Genomic DNA, 12,030 nt, shown 5'->3' on the forward strand with positions numbered 1-12,030 from the left:
CCCAAGATTGCTTTGGCTATTCGGGGTCTTTTGTGTTTCCATACAAATTGTATAATTTTTTGTTCCAATTCTGTGAAAAATGCCATTGGTAGTTTGATAGGGATTGCATTTAACCTGTAGATTGCTTTCGGTAGTATAGTCATTTTCACTATATTGATTCTTCCAATCCAGGAGCATGGTATATCTTTCCATCTGTTTGTGTCACCTCTAATTTCTTTCATCAGTGTTTTATAATTTTCTGAGTACCGGTCTTTGGCCTCCTTAGGTAGGTTTATTCCTAGGTATTTTATTCTTTTCGTTGTGATGGTAAATGGGATTGTTTCCTTAATTTCTCTTTCTGATCTTTCGTTGTTAGTGTATAGGAATGCAAGGGATTTCTGTGCATTAATTTTGTACCCTGCAACCTTACCAAATTCATTGATTAGTTCTAGGAGCTTTCTGGTGGCATCTTTAGGATTTTCTATGTATAATATCATGTCGTCTGCAAACAGTGACAGTTTTACTTCTTCTTTTCCAATTTGGATTCCTTTTGTTTCTTTTTGTTCTCTGTGGCTAGGACTTCCAAAACTATGTTAAATAATAGTGGTGAGAGTGGACATCCTTGTCTTGTTCCTGACCTTAGAGGAAATGCTTTCAGTTTTTCACCATTGAGAATGATGTTTGCTGTGGGTTTGTCGTATATAGCCTTTACTATGTTGAGGTAGATTCCCTCTCTGCCCACTTTCTGGAGAGTTTTTATCATAAATGGGTGTTGAACTTTGTCAAAAGCTTTTTCTGCATCTATTGAGATGATCATATGATTTTTATTCTTTAATTTGTTAATATGGTGTATCACATTGATTGATTTGCATATATTGAAGAATCCTTGCATCCCTGGGATAAATCCCACTTGATCATGGTGTACGATCTTTTTAATGTGTTGCTGGATTCTGTTTGCTCGAATTTTGTTGAAGATTTTTGCATCTATGCTCATCAGTGAGACTAGTCTGTAATTTTCTTTTTGTGTGTGTGATATCTTTGTCTGGTTTTGGTATCAGGGTGATGGTGGCCTTGTAGAACGAATTTGGGAGTGTTCCTCCCTCTGCAATCTTTTGGAAGAGTTTGAGAAGGATGGGTGTTAGCTCTTCTCTAAATGTTTGATAGAATTCGCCTGTGAAGCCACCTGGTCCTGGACTTTTGTTTGTTGGAAGATTTTTAGTTACAGTTTCAATTTCATTATCTGTGACTGGTCTGTTTATATTTTCTAATTCTTCCTGGTTCAGTCTTGGAAAGTTGTACCTTTCCAAGAATTTGTCCATTTCTTCCAGGTTGTCCATTTTATTGGCATATAGTTGTTTGTAGTAGTCTCTTATGATCCTTTGTATTTCTGCAGTGTCAGTTGTAATCTCTCCTTCTTCATTTCTAATTTTGTTGATTTGAGTCCTCTCGCTCTTTTTCTTGATGAGTCTGGCTAAAGGTTTATCAATTTTGTTTATTTTCTCGAAGAACTAACTTTTAGTTTTATTGATCTTTGCTACTGTTTTCTTCGTTTCTACTTCATTTCTTTCTGCTCTGATCTTTATGATTTCTTTCCTTCTACTAACTTTGGGTGTTCTTTGCTCTTCTTTTTCTAGTTGCTTTAGGTGTAAGATTAGATTGTTTGTTTGAGATTTTTCTTGTTCCTTTTAAAAAAATTTTTATTTGTTTATTTATTTACTTTTGGCTGCATTGGGTCTTTGTTGCTGCACGCGGGCTTTCCTAGTTACAGTGAGCGGGGGTTACTCTTCGTTGTGGTGCGTGGGCTTCTCATTGCGGTGGCTTCTCTTGCTGTGGAGCATGGGCTCTAGGTGCGCGAGCTTCAGTAGTTCTAGCACACAGGCTCAGCAGTTGTGTCTCGTGGGCTCTAGAGCGCAGGCTCTGTAGTTGTGGCGCACGGGGTTAGTTGCTCCGCAGCATGTGGGATCTTCCCGGACCAGAGTGCGAACCCGTGTCTCCTGCATTGGCAGGTGGATTCTTAACAACCACGCCACCAGGGAAGCCCTTTTCTTGTTTCTTGAGGTGAGACTGAATTGTTATAAACTTCCCTCTTAGAACTGCTTTTGCTGTGTCCCATAGGTTTTGGATTATCATGTTTTTTGTTGCCATTTGTTTCTAGGTATATTTTAATTTCTTCTTTGATTTCTTCAGTGATCTCTTGCTTATTTAGCAGTGCACTGTTTAGCTTCCATGTGTTTGATTGCTGCTCTGCTTTCATGCAAGGTCTGATTGGGTGAAAATTTCTCTTGGATTTGAAAGCAGATTGGCAGGAAGGAGGGGGCAAGAGGAAGCTGCTGCTTTTAATGGAAGGAGGCTGGGCTTGGAGCTGGTTTGGTGGCCCCTCTGCATAGGGATGATAAGGACATTGGAGTTGGAGCCAGAGTGATTCCCAGCACTCCTGGTTTCTAGTTATGGAGCCTTGGAAAAGACACTTAACTTACCTGAGTCTTCCTTTCCCCAGCGATAAGGTGGGAATCATAATAGAGGCTGACACTTCTCTGAGTGCTCAGTGTGGTGTGCCGGGCACTGCTCTAAGCCCTTTATGCATATATGTTAGTTCAATCCTAATAGCAGCCACACAAGGGAGATGCAATTACTAGCTATTAATATCCATCACACAGATGAGAAAAGGAGGCCCAGGAGGTCAAGTGACTTGCCCGAGGCCCCGTGGCGGGTGATGGGGCCAGTCTGCCCTGCTGCTTCCTCCAGCCCCCTGCCCTCTCTCCAGGCCTCACAGCACTGGCACTCGGGACACTCCCTACTAGCCACACTTTGTCCTTCAGAAAGGGCTAGGCTGGCAGAGCCTCCGGGTGAGGGTGGGTAAGAAGGAGTGGGGAAAGGTGGGATGAAGGTTTGTCTTCTGGCTCTTATGTCAGGGCTGCCACTGCAGAGAAGATGCCAAGAAGGTTCCTGGAACCAGTGGCCTCCAAGTGCCTTCCCCTCATCCTTGTCCTGCAGGCTGGCCATTGAAAGGACTGGAAGGTTCCCACAGAGTGACTAGGTTCGGAAGTCGAGAGGGGTCGGGGAGGCGGGGAGGGAGAGAGACCCTCTCCTAGAGGCTCCAGGAGCCACGTGGGGCAGCAGAGCTCCAGCTCCAAAGGTGCTTCCAGACTGTAGGACGCTGGGAGCAGCCCCTCCCAAGTTTTCAGCCTTTCTTTCTGTCTCTCTGCGTTTCTCTTCCTTTCCCCCTCCATCTCCTGATGTCCTCCTCTCCTCTTTACCTTTCCTTCCTCATCTCCCTCCTCCCCTCACCCATCTTCCAACCCTGTTTCCACTTCTTGCCATGCTTCTTGGTTCAACAAGCATGGATCCAGTCCCTGACCCTGAGCTGGGGGTTGGGGAAGGGGGACGTGGCCCAGCCAGTGCGAGCTTTCCCTCTCTAGTTCCCTCCTTGTAACACCCTCCGCCTGCGCTGCACAGTTCCCTGCCCCCTCAGTCTCCCTACTCAGAGCCCCCCGCAAACCACACCGGTTTGGTGCCAGCGAAGAGGAGGATGAGGGGCACGGTGAGGGGCATTGGAGGAGGAGCTCACTGGCTGGCCAGCATTTCAGCTGTGCGTGAGTCACCGCGGAGCCTCCCGTGGAGGTGTGACCACTGCACGGACCGACCTGGTCCCCAACAGAGGGGCGCAGAACCCCCTCCCGCCACTCCACGAGACGGGGAGTAAAGGCAAAGCGACAGCCATCAGACCTCTGGGTCCCCCACACCCTGCGCCCTCCTGCCTAGCTTCAGGGGCTAGACGGTGCCAGGGGCAGATCTGCGCCGGCCGCGGGGACGGCGGCCGCGTTCAGGACCCTGGACAGCGCCGCGGGCGGTGGCCTCTGCGGCGGTGTCCGCGCTCCGCCCTCCCGGGAGGCGCCCCGCTCCGCAGCGCAGCGCCCGGGTCAATGCACCGGAACCCTGAGCTTGCCGCCGCTCCGAGTGCCGCTCCGGACCTGCCCCGCCGACTCCGGATCTTCGGACTCCGCGGGCGCTCCCGCTGCCCCGCCGCGCTTGCGCCCGCTCGCACCCGGTCTGTCCCAGGCCGCAGCTGGGTGCCTGGCGAATCGCTAGCGCCGCGGGCCGGGGAGAGGCGGTGCTGGTGGCGCTGCTGTTGGCCGTGTCGCCGCTGTCCAGCGCGCCGCTGCTGCCCTGAGCCTACGGAGCCAAGCTGCGCGCGCACCTCAGGCGTCTTCCCGGTGAACCTGTGCCTGGGCCACGGGCTGCTGCCGGCGCCGGACTTGCCCTTCACGCTGCTCGGCGTGCTGCGCGGGCGGTCGCCACAGGGGGCCTGGCCCGTCGGCTTCCTGGACACTTTCTCGGCTTCCAAGGCAGCGCTGAACGTGGCGGCCCTGAACTCGGACCAGAGGCTGGCGGTGGGTTTCCCGCTGCGCTGCGCCCTACGCCCGGAGCCTGCGACCGCGCGACACCCACCTGCTGCTGGCCTGCTGGTGGGGAGGGTCGCCGGCCTTCGAGCTCACTGCGCGTCTGCTGGTGGCTCGGCTACCGGCGCCTTCGCGTCCTGCTCGCTGCGCGGGCGCTTCGGGGGCCTTGGCCTCCCTGCTCCACACCAGCCTCTCCGCCCGCCGCTCAAGGTGCTTCGGGTGGCACTCGGCCACTTTCAGCGCAGCGACGTCGTTACCACGCAGGTAGCTGACACCCCCCCCACCCCCCCCCCCAGCCCCGAAGGCCGCATCCGAGCTCCTGTACTGCCCTGGCAGGTGGCTCAGAGGACCGGGCGGGCTTGGTCACCCGCTCAGGCGTTGCACTCAAGGGCTTCCCCTGCGCGCTGCGCATGAACTTCCACGGTGGCTTGTTCATACACTCCTCTGTGTGTCCACACTCCCAAAGGCATGTGTGTTTCTCATGGCCCTGTGGAACGTGTGTTGCAGCAGACGGGACATTTTGCACCAAACTGTGAGGTCTGTGCCATGGGGGAGGGCTGCCCCCTGATGTAGGGTCATCAGCCATGCCCACCCTGGGGCAGGTGGGTGTGGATCGGAGCCCTCCCCATTTCTGTCCTGCTGACCCTGTGCCTTTGCCTGACCTGGGGACTCGAGGCTTGGGGAGGATCTGCCGGGTTCCGTCGGCTCACCACTGGGCATGCACGTGCCCACTGACTCTCCAGCTGGGGTCGCTGCTAAGTGCTGCCTTCTCCCACTGGTGCACGGAGCTCCCGCAGCCGTTGCCCCACGCTGCCCCCTCCCCATGTCCCCGCGGGCCCAGGTGGCTTCTCCTCACGAGGGTCCAGCCTGCTCCACCCCCCCCCCCCCCCACAGCGGATCTTAGTTCTCTCTGCACTGAGCGGAAAGAAGCCCCGGGGGAGGGTGGGGGAGGGATTAGAACGGGGAAAGGGGGAAAAGACCGTCCCCTCCTTCCTTCTGCCCATGCCGCCACGATTTCACCTTTATGAAAGAAACCCAGCTCTCCCTTGCTCTTTCTCTCTCTTGTTCTGTCCCTCTGTAGCCCTTGGGCCCGAACGTCCCCTTGAACCTGCCTGGTTCGGCTCTTGGCTCTGGGCTCAGCTCTGTCCCCTGGCCTCCTGGGCGCAGCTCTGTCCCCTGCCCTCCTGGGCGCCCTGACTGCTGGCCTCTCCTCTCCCTGCCGCGTGCGGTGGGGCTGCCTCTGTGAGCGGAGGCAGGGCTGCCCGGGGGCTGCCAGGAAGACCGGCATCTTCAGCGGGTCCTTCTTCATGTGCTTTGCCCCATGTGCTGTGACTAGATGGGTCTTGGCTGTCAGGCCCCTGTCCTGGGAACTGCTGGGCGGGGTGGGCTCCGGCACAGTCGGCCTCTGAGGTCTTCCAGCCGGGGACCTGGAGGGAAGCCATCATCCACAGGCCCCTCCTCAACACCTGAGGCACCAGGGGCCTCATCTCAGCTCTTGTCAAAGGCGCTGGGACTGGGATGTCCCCAGCCCCACTTCCCGTGCTTTAAATGAAGAGACTGCCCCACCCAGGGAGACTGACCCGGGCACAGTCAGTGGGTCCGTCTGAGCCGGCACCTGGCTCTTTCTCATCCTAGGAAGTTTTCAAAACCAGTTAGGCAAACTGGGAGCAATCTAAGCCTGAAACTCAGCATCCCCTGGGCATGGGTTGCAGGCGCCCTGGGTGGAGGGCCAGGCCGGGGCCTCAGGACTGTCACACCTGGGGGAGTGGTCTCTTTGCTCCTCCCCCCATCCCTTTCCCTGGACACCCTGGCCTGGCGCTTGCAGGAGATTGGGAAAGAGCCCGTGTCAAGGGCCTTCTGGGTACCATTGTCACGGTCCTGTGAGGAGGGCAGCGTGGGTCTGCGTTCTTGGCATTCTCACTCCGTGGCCAGGGCCCTGCTGTGGTCAGACTCCCTGGGTGGTCCTCCCTGCCCCCGGGAGGAGCTGGTGGTCCTCAGCCTCACGGGGCTGGGTCGCCCATGGCCCAGGCCACAGCCCCAGGGCAGAAAGCAGGCACGGGGCGTGGGTCCAGGCGCCCGGCTTTGTTCACACAAGGTTCTCCTGGGGCTCCAGGACACACTGTGAGGTCGGGCCGTCTGTCTCCTCAGGCCATTTGGTTTGTGAGGTGGTGTTGGAGGAGGTACACGTTCCCCACAAGCTGAGCAGGGGCGTCCCTGCGCTTCGGTGCTGGCTGGAGTGGGCTCTCTCCTCCCTGTCAAGCTCCTGCGGGGAATCAGTGCTCAGGACCCGAGTCACGTGACTCTCGGCCGCTGACCGCGTCTGGCTCAGGCACGTGGTGTGGGTTTCTCCTGGGTCACGGGCGCCATGCTTCCTCACGTGAAACCTGGCAAGGCCTCTGGTTTGAGGAAACTGCGTGGGAGCCATCGCAGACGGAAGGAAGGGTGGTGTTCTCCGTGAGCCAGCGGTTTACCGGACCCAGGATCACGTCTGCGTGTGCACACATGTGCACGTGTGTGTGTAAGCACACGTGTGCAGGTGCACGGGGACACATTTGTGTGTGTGTGTGTATGTGTGTGTCTGTGCTTAGGACATAAAGCCTGAGCTTCAACAGCTCGAGCAGGCGTCGCTTTCCGAACACTAACCCGCTGTGCTGCTCCCAGACTCACTCCCTGGACACCGGTGCCTGAGGCCCAGAGCCACTCAGCCGGTAAGCATTAGGGCTGCCATCTGTACTCCCCTGTGGTTCTGTGGGTCTAGAAACTTCCAAATCTCTAGAGCACAGGTGTGCTTGTGTGAGCGCGGTCACTGCTGCCGAACTACCTGCTCGATTGCCCAACAGGCTGGTGGAGCTCGTGCCCTTTGTCACCATCAGTGCTCACTTTGTCACAGTGGGGATCGTTTCAACTCCAGGCTTGGGCTTGTGGCTGCGGGGTGGCCCTTGGACAATGGCTTGCCCTCTCTGAGCCTGTTTCCTCACCTCCTTTCTGAGGTTGTTGTGATGCTTCAAGGTGGTGGGTCAGCAGGCACCCTGCGCAGTGCCAGGTACACAGTGGGTCTTCTGTAAGTGACAGCTGTCGTTACGGGTAGGGTGACTACACTCGCTTAGGGTCTGCTGGGGTGGCCCAGGTTAGCACCTGTTGTTCCAGCCCAGTTATTAACATTGCCCCCCTTGCCTCTCAGGATTGTCCAGGTCTCCCACTCCTCACGTCCGACAATCTGTGGTCAGGGTGGGACGCTCCAGTGCGGGCAGGGGCGGGTCCCCTGAGAAATCTTGCCGTCGGCTCCCTCTGCCTCCACTTCTGTTCGTCGTGATGCTCGGGGGCTGGGCTCATTGGTCACACCTGCACCCCGTCTGCCTTTTTTTGGTCTATTTCCTCCAAAGGATCGGAATCTTGACTGGGGAAGGACATAAAGAGTGTCTGTGTCCCAGCCTTTTCTGATGAGGACATAAGAGCACGTGGGCCCGTCCCCATCTCCCAAGGCCACCGTTGGGCCTCTTGATGACAGTCATGAGAAGGTCGAGAGAGTAACAGCAGGGGGTAGAGCCCAGGAGTCCAGGGGGGCAGCGGCCGGGAGGCTGGGGGCCTCCCTCCCCCACTGCGGCCACTCTCCTCAGCCCTGGAGCCCAGAGAGGGCGGGGCTTCCCTTGAGTGGCATCATCCTCGGTCTAGTGGGCCATCCAGGGGAACGCTCCCGGGTAGGGCCACCCGCTGTCGTTGTTGCCAAATGGACCCAGGGCACAGTGTCCGGGAATGGCGTGCACATCTGTCATATTTCACAGTTCGAAGAGAGAATGGTGCCCAGCATAGAAGTCTGCCCTCAGCGGAGGGAGCTTGTACAGGTGAGTGAGTGAATGAATGAATGAATGAAGGGATTCGATTCCCTCTTCAGTCCTGTTCATCACTGTTTCCTTCCTCCCGGCCCCGTGCTACCCCCTGCAGAACCAGGGGTGGGCGGTGTGATTGGGGGCGGGGGGCGCCACCTGGTAAGACGGACTGTCTGACAGGGGCCCGCCCACAGGACCCTGCAGAGCCCGCAGTGCTGGCCCCCACCCAGGTCCAGGGAGAGGTGGGTCCTGAGTTCGTTCTTTCCAAACACACACACAGCAGTCAGCTCTTTTGGCCTCTCAAGGCGTTAGTAACAGTTTGTCGCCTGGTGGAGCCGCCTTGACAAATTCTTTTCCAACTAACTGGGTGTCGCTGGCTGCTCTGGCTGATTCTCCAGCACCTCCCGCCAGCAGGATATAGTTAAGTGCTCATAAAATATAAGGTGCAATTCAAATGAAGCAAGTTACTTGAGAGAATAATAGCTATAGATACGGGGTCAGGAAGCAGTTAAAAAATAAACTACTCAGGCAGTTCAATGAAAGCCATCACTCCAGCCCTGGGCGGTAGGCTGCAGATACGAGGTGGTGGCGGGCTTCGCTGCCCACATTCACAGGAGGCATGTGGACCCAGAGCCCCCGGGGCTCTCCCGGGCACCCCCAGTTCTTGCAAAGGAGAGCGTGGTCCCCTTGTCTGTGACTTCAGAGCCAGGCCATGGATCTGCAGGTCAAACCCGCTTCTCCTTCCTGGGAACATCCCCAGGGTGGGAGAAGCATGCCAGCCGGTGGGGCTGGGCCCCGTGCCACCCCATGCACAGGCTTGCAATGTTAAAATCCACTCTTGGAGCCTTAAATCCACTTGAGGAAATGTGTGCACAGGAAGCCATCTCTGGCCGGCGGGGAGTGGATTCCCATCACCTATGGGCTCCTGGCTGCTGAAAATGCCACGGTTGGAAAGAGACAACACTTATTGAGGTGGTGGCTGTTCCTCTCCCTATTTTGCCTTCCCTGAAGCCCCACGGAATTTTCTAGAAGACCGCTCAGGCACAGGCCCCTCCTGGGGGAGTGCTGTTAGCTGTGTCTGTGCTGGGCATTCTAGAACGTTCTCTCTCTCAGCTGATGTGGCTTACTCACTGTGTTGTCTTTCTTTTTTTTCTTTATAAATTTATTTATTTATTTATTTATTTATTGGCTGCGTTGGGTCTTCGTTGCTGCGCACGGGCTTTCTCTAGTTGCGGCGAGCGGGGGCTACTTTTCGTTGTGGTGCGCGGGCTTCTCATTGTGGTGGCTTCTCTTGTTGCGGAGCACGGGCTCTCGGTGCACGGGCTTCAGTAGTTGTGGCACGCGGGCTCAGTAGTTGTGGCCCACGGGCTTCGTTGCTCCGTGGCATGTGGGATCTTCCTGGACCAGGGCTCGAACCCGTGTCCCCTGCACTGGCAGGCGGATTCTTAACCACTGCGCCACCAGGGAAGTCCCTGTGTTGTCTTTCATCCTGGGCTTGTGGTCTTTTTTTTTTTTTATTTGAAAGATACTTTTCATGTGCACTTAAATGTATTGCAAAATGGTGTTGTGTCCCAAGAACTTTGTGAACCAATAAACACTTTATTCAGAGAGTTTCTCATTTCTCTGGGAAGGAGAAACAGCTGCCTTTGCATTAGCCCGAAGCCAGCTGTCCGTGACCAGGGGGGCGGGTCCCCTGCTGGGCCTCCAGGATGACCCCGACCAGACCCTGCACCACGTGTGCCGGGAGGGGCACTTGGTTCTCCTGCAAAGCTCGTGCTTTCCCAGCGCTCAAGCCAGCGGCACCCAGCGCAGCACGTGCTCTCCTGGGGACAGTCCCTGGCTCCCCTCCAATGCTCAGAGGACCTGCAACCCACAGGGCGGAAACGACTCGCCTCTGCACAGAGGGTGGCTGCCAGCTTCCTTGTTGGCAACTCCAGGCAAGGCCTGCATGAGAGGAGGACGTCTCTCCAGTGCCCGGCAGGGGCGGCACCGAGCCTGTGTCTGGAGGGCCCTCATGCTTGAATTAAACATGGTAAATTTACTGAACTAAGCGCTGTCCCAGAGGAAGCATGGGGAGGGGCTCCTGAGGAGGTGGGGGCATGGGGGTGGCTCCCCGAGGCTTTGACGCTTCAGCCAGGCACTGAAGGAGGGGCGCACAGGAAACCATCTCTGGCCGGCGGGGAGTGGATTCCCATCACCTATGGGCTCCTGGCTGCTGGGCACCCACCCCTGGTCATCAGCAGCCCCTTGCTGAGGTCAGTCTCTGGCTGAGCGTCCTTTGAAGGGTGAAGTGGCAGATAAGGAATGGCAGAGACTCTGCACTTTCCGAAACACCGTGTGGCTTCTCGCCCAGCATCTTATTCTGCAAGCAGCCACCACGGGCTTGTCCGCCGGCCCAGGCATCCGAGCGCTTGCAGACTCAGGTTTCCTGCATCTCCTGGCTCACCTGCTCCATCCTGATGCGCAGGTCTCGCTGCAGGCTGCCCCCACCCCTCTGGCCCATCATTCGGTGGCAGGGATTCAGTGCGTGGGGAGGATTTGGCCCTTGGAAAGGGTTAACCTTGCCTGTGACTTGCCCCCGACAAACGATTTGGATCGTTCGGATCAGAACGATCTGATTTGGATCAGAACGATTTGGTGCATCAACCTCTTGGCTAAAAAGCTTTTGCAAGAGGTTGTTCCTTCCAACTTCATTGGAGAGGAAAGAGGGTAGTCCTAGAGGGGATTACCAAATTCTTCTCACTGGGTCTTTAAAAACAACAGCTAACACTGATCTTTTTCATCCAAGCCAAAACGCCTCTGGTTTAAAGCTGTATCGTTACTGTTAAGCACCACTCAGAGAGAAAAACAAACCGGATGAGAGGGCTGTAATCGGGGGCGTGAAGCTGACCCCCTAAGGGCTCAGGCTCAGAACTGAACCCGTCGCGGGAGGGGACAGCCAGGACACTCACCTGTGCCCACGTGGGCGCATGGGGGTGAGGGAGGGGGAGGGAACACACCTCCCCCAGTACGGGCACCACCAGCTGGCACTCAGGAAGACTGGGGTCTGCATTCACACTCCCAGTGTGGGCCAGAAGCCTCAGACGGGAAGTCAAAGGAAAGTGCCCGGGAGACTGCCCGGAGAAAGGCCAGGGGCTTCTGGAAGGACAAGCCTGCAGTCCATGCGGACAGAGGGTAGCATGGAAGCCAGCGCCCCAGACTCTGGAGGTGCTGACGTGAGTGGAGTGAGCGGCTCCTTCTCTGAGCCAAGGATGGATAAAAGCCCTCTTCCCGCGTGTACTCCACAGTAGGTACTGTCACTGTCACCCCAGCCTCCGGGCTAAGCCGCTCGTCCCAAGTCTTAGGGCTAGGTGACATCTGGCTCCAGGGTCCGGCCTCCCTGCCAACCAGGACAGTTTATGGGTGAAGGAGGCCCATAAAGGAACCTGGCTCCAAAGATGGTCTGGGCCAATGGCCCAGCTGGGGAGGGACCTGCCCCAGGGGACGACGCGGGGCTGAGGACCTCCGTGTCTGGCCCGCAGTGTTCCCAGTGCTCAGGGCACGAGCACAGCGACGTACACGCCGGCTGGACCACAGCTGTGGGGCTGTGAGAAGTGGCTGGCAGGCAGATGTGTGCACATCTGGATGGCAGAGTGAGCACCTGTCCAGCTCCTTGGGGGGGTGGTGGTTTCAAAGGCGTTGGCTGAACCCCCAAGCAGTCCTGACCCTGGGAGGAGAGAGGGGCTCTAGGAACCACCTTTTTCTCACCTTGGGGCTGAGGTCCTGGGCCTCCCTCCTCCCAGGCCCCTCGGGCCTCCTGCCCAGATGGCTCCTGGTGATGCAGG

The sequence above is a fragment of the Eschrichtius robustus genome, chromosome 4 (genome assembly GCF_028021215.1).
Source record: "Eschrichtius robustus isolate mEscRob2 chromosome 4, mEscRob2.pri, whole genome shotgun sequence".
Classification (NCBI taxonomy): domain Eukaryota; kingdom Metazoa; phylum Chordata; class Mammalia; order Artiodactyla; family Eschrichtiidae; genus Eschrichtius; species Eschrichtius robustus.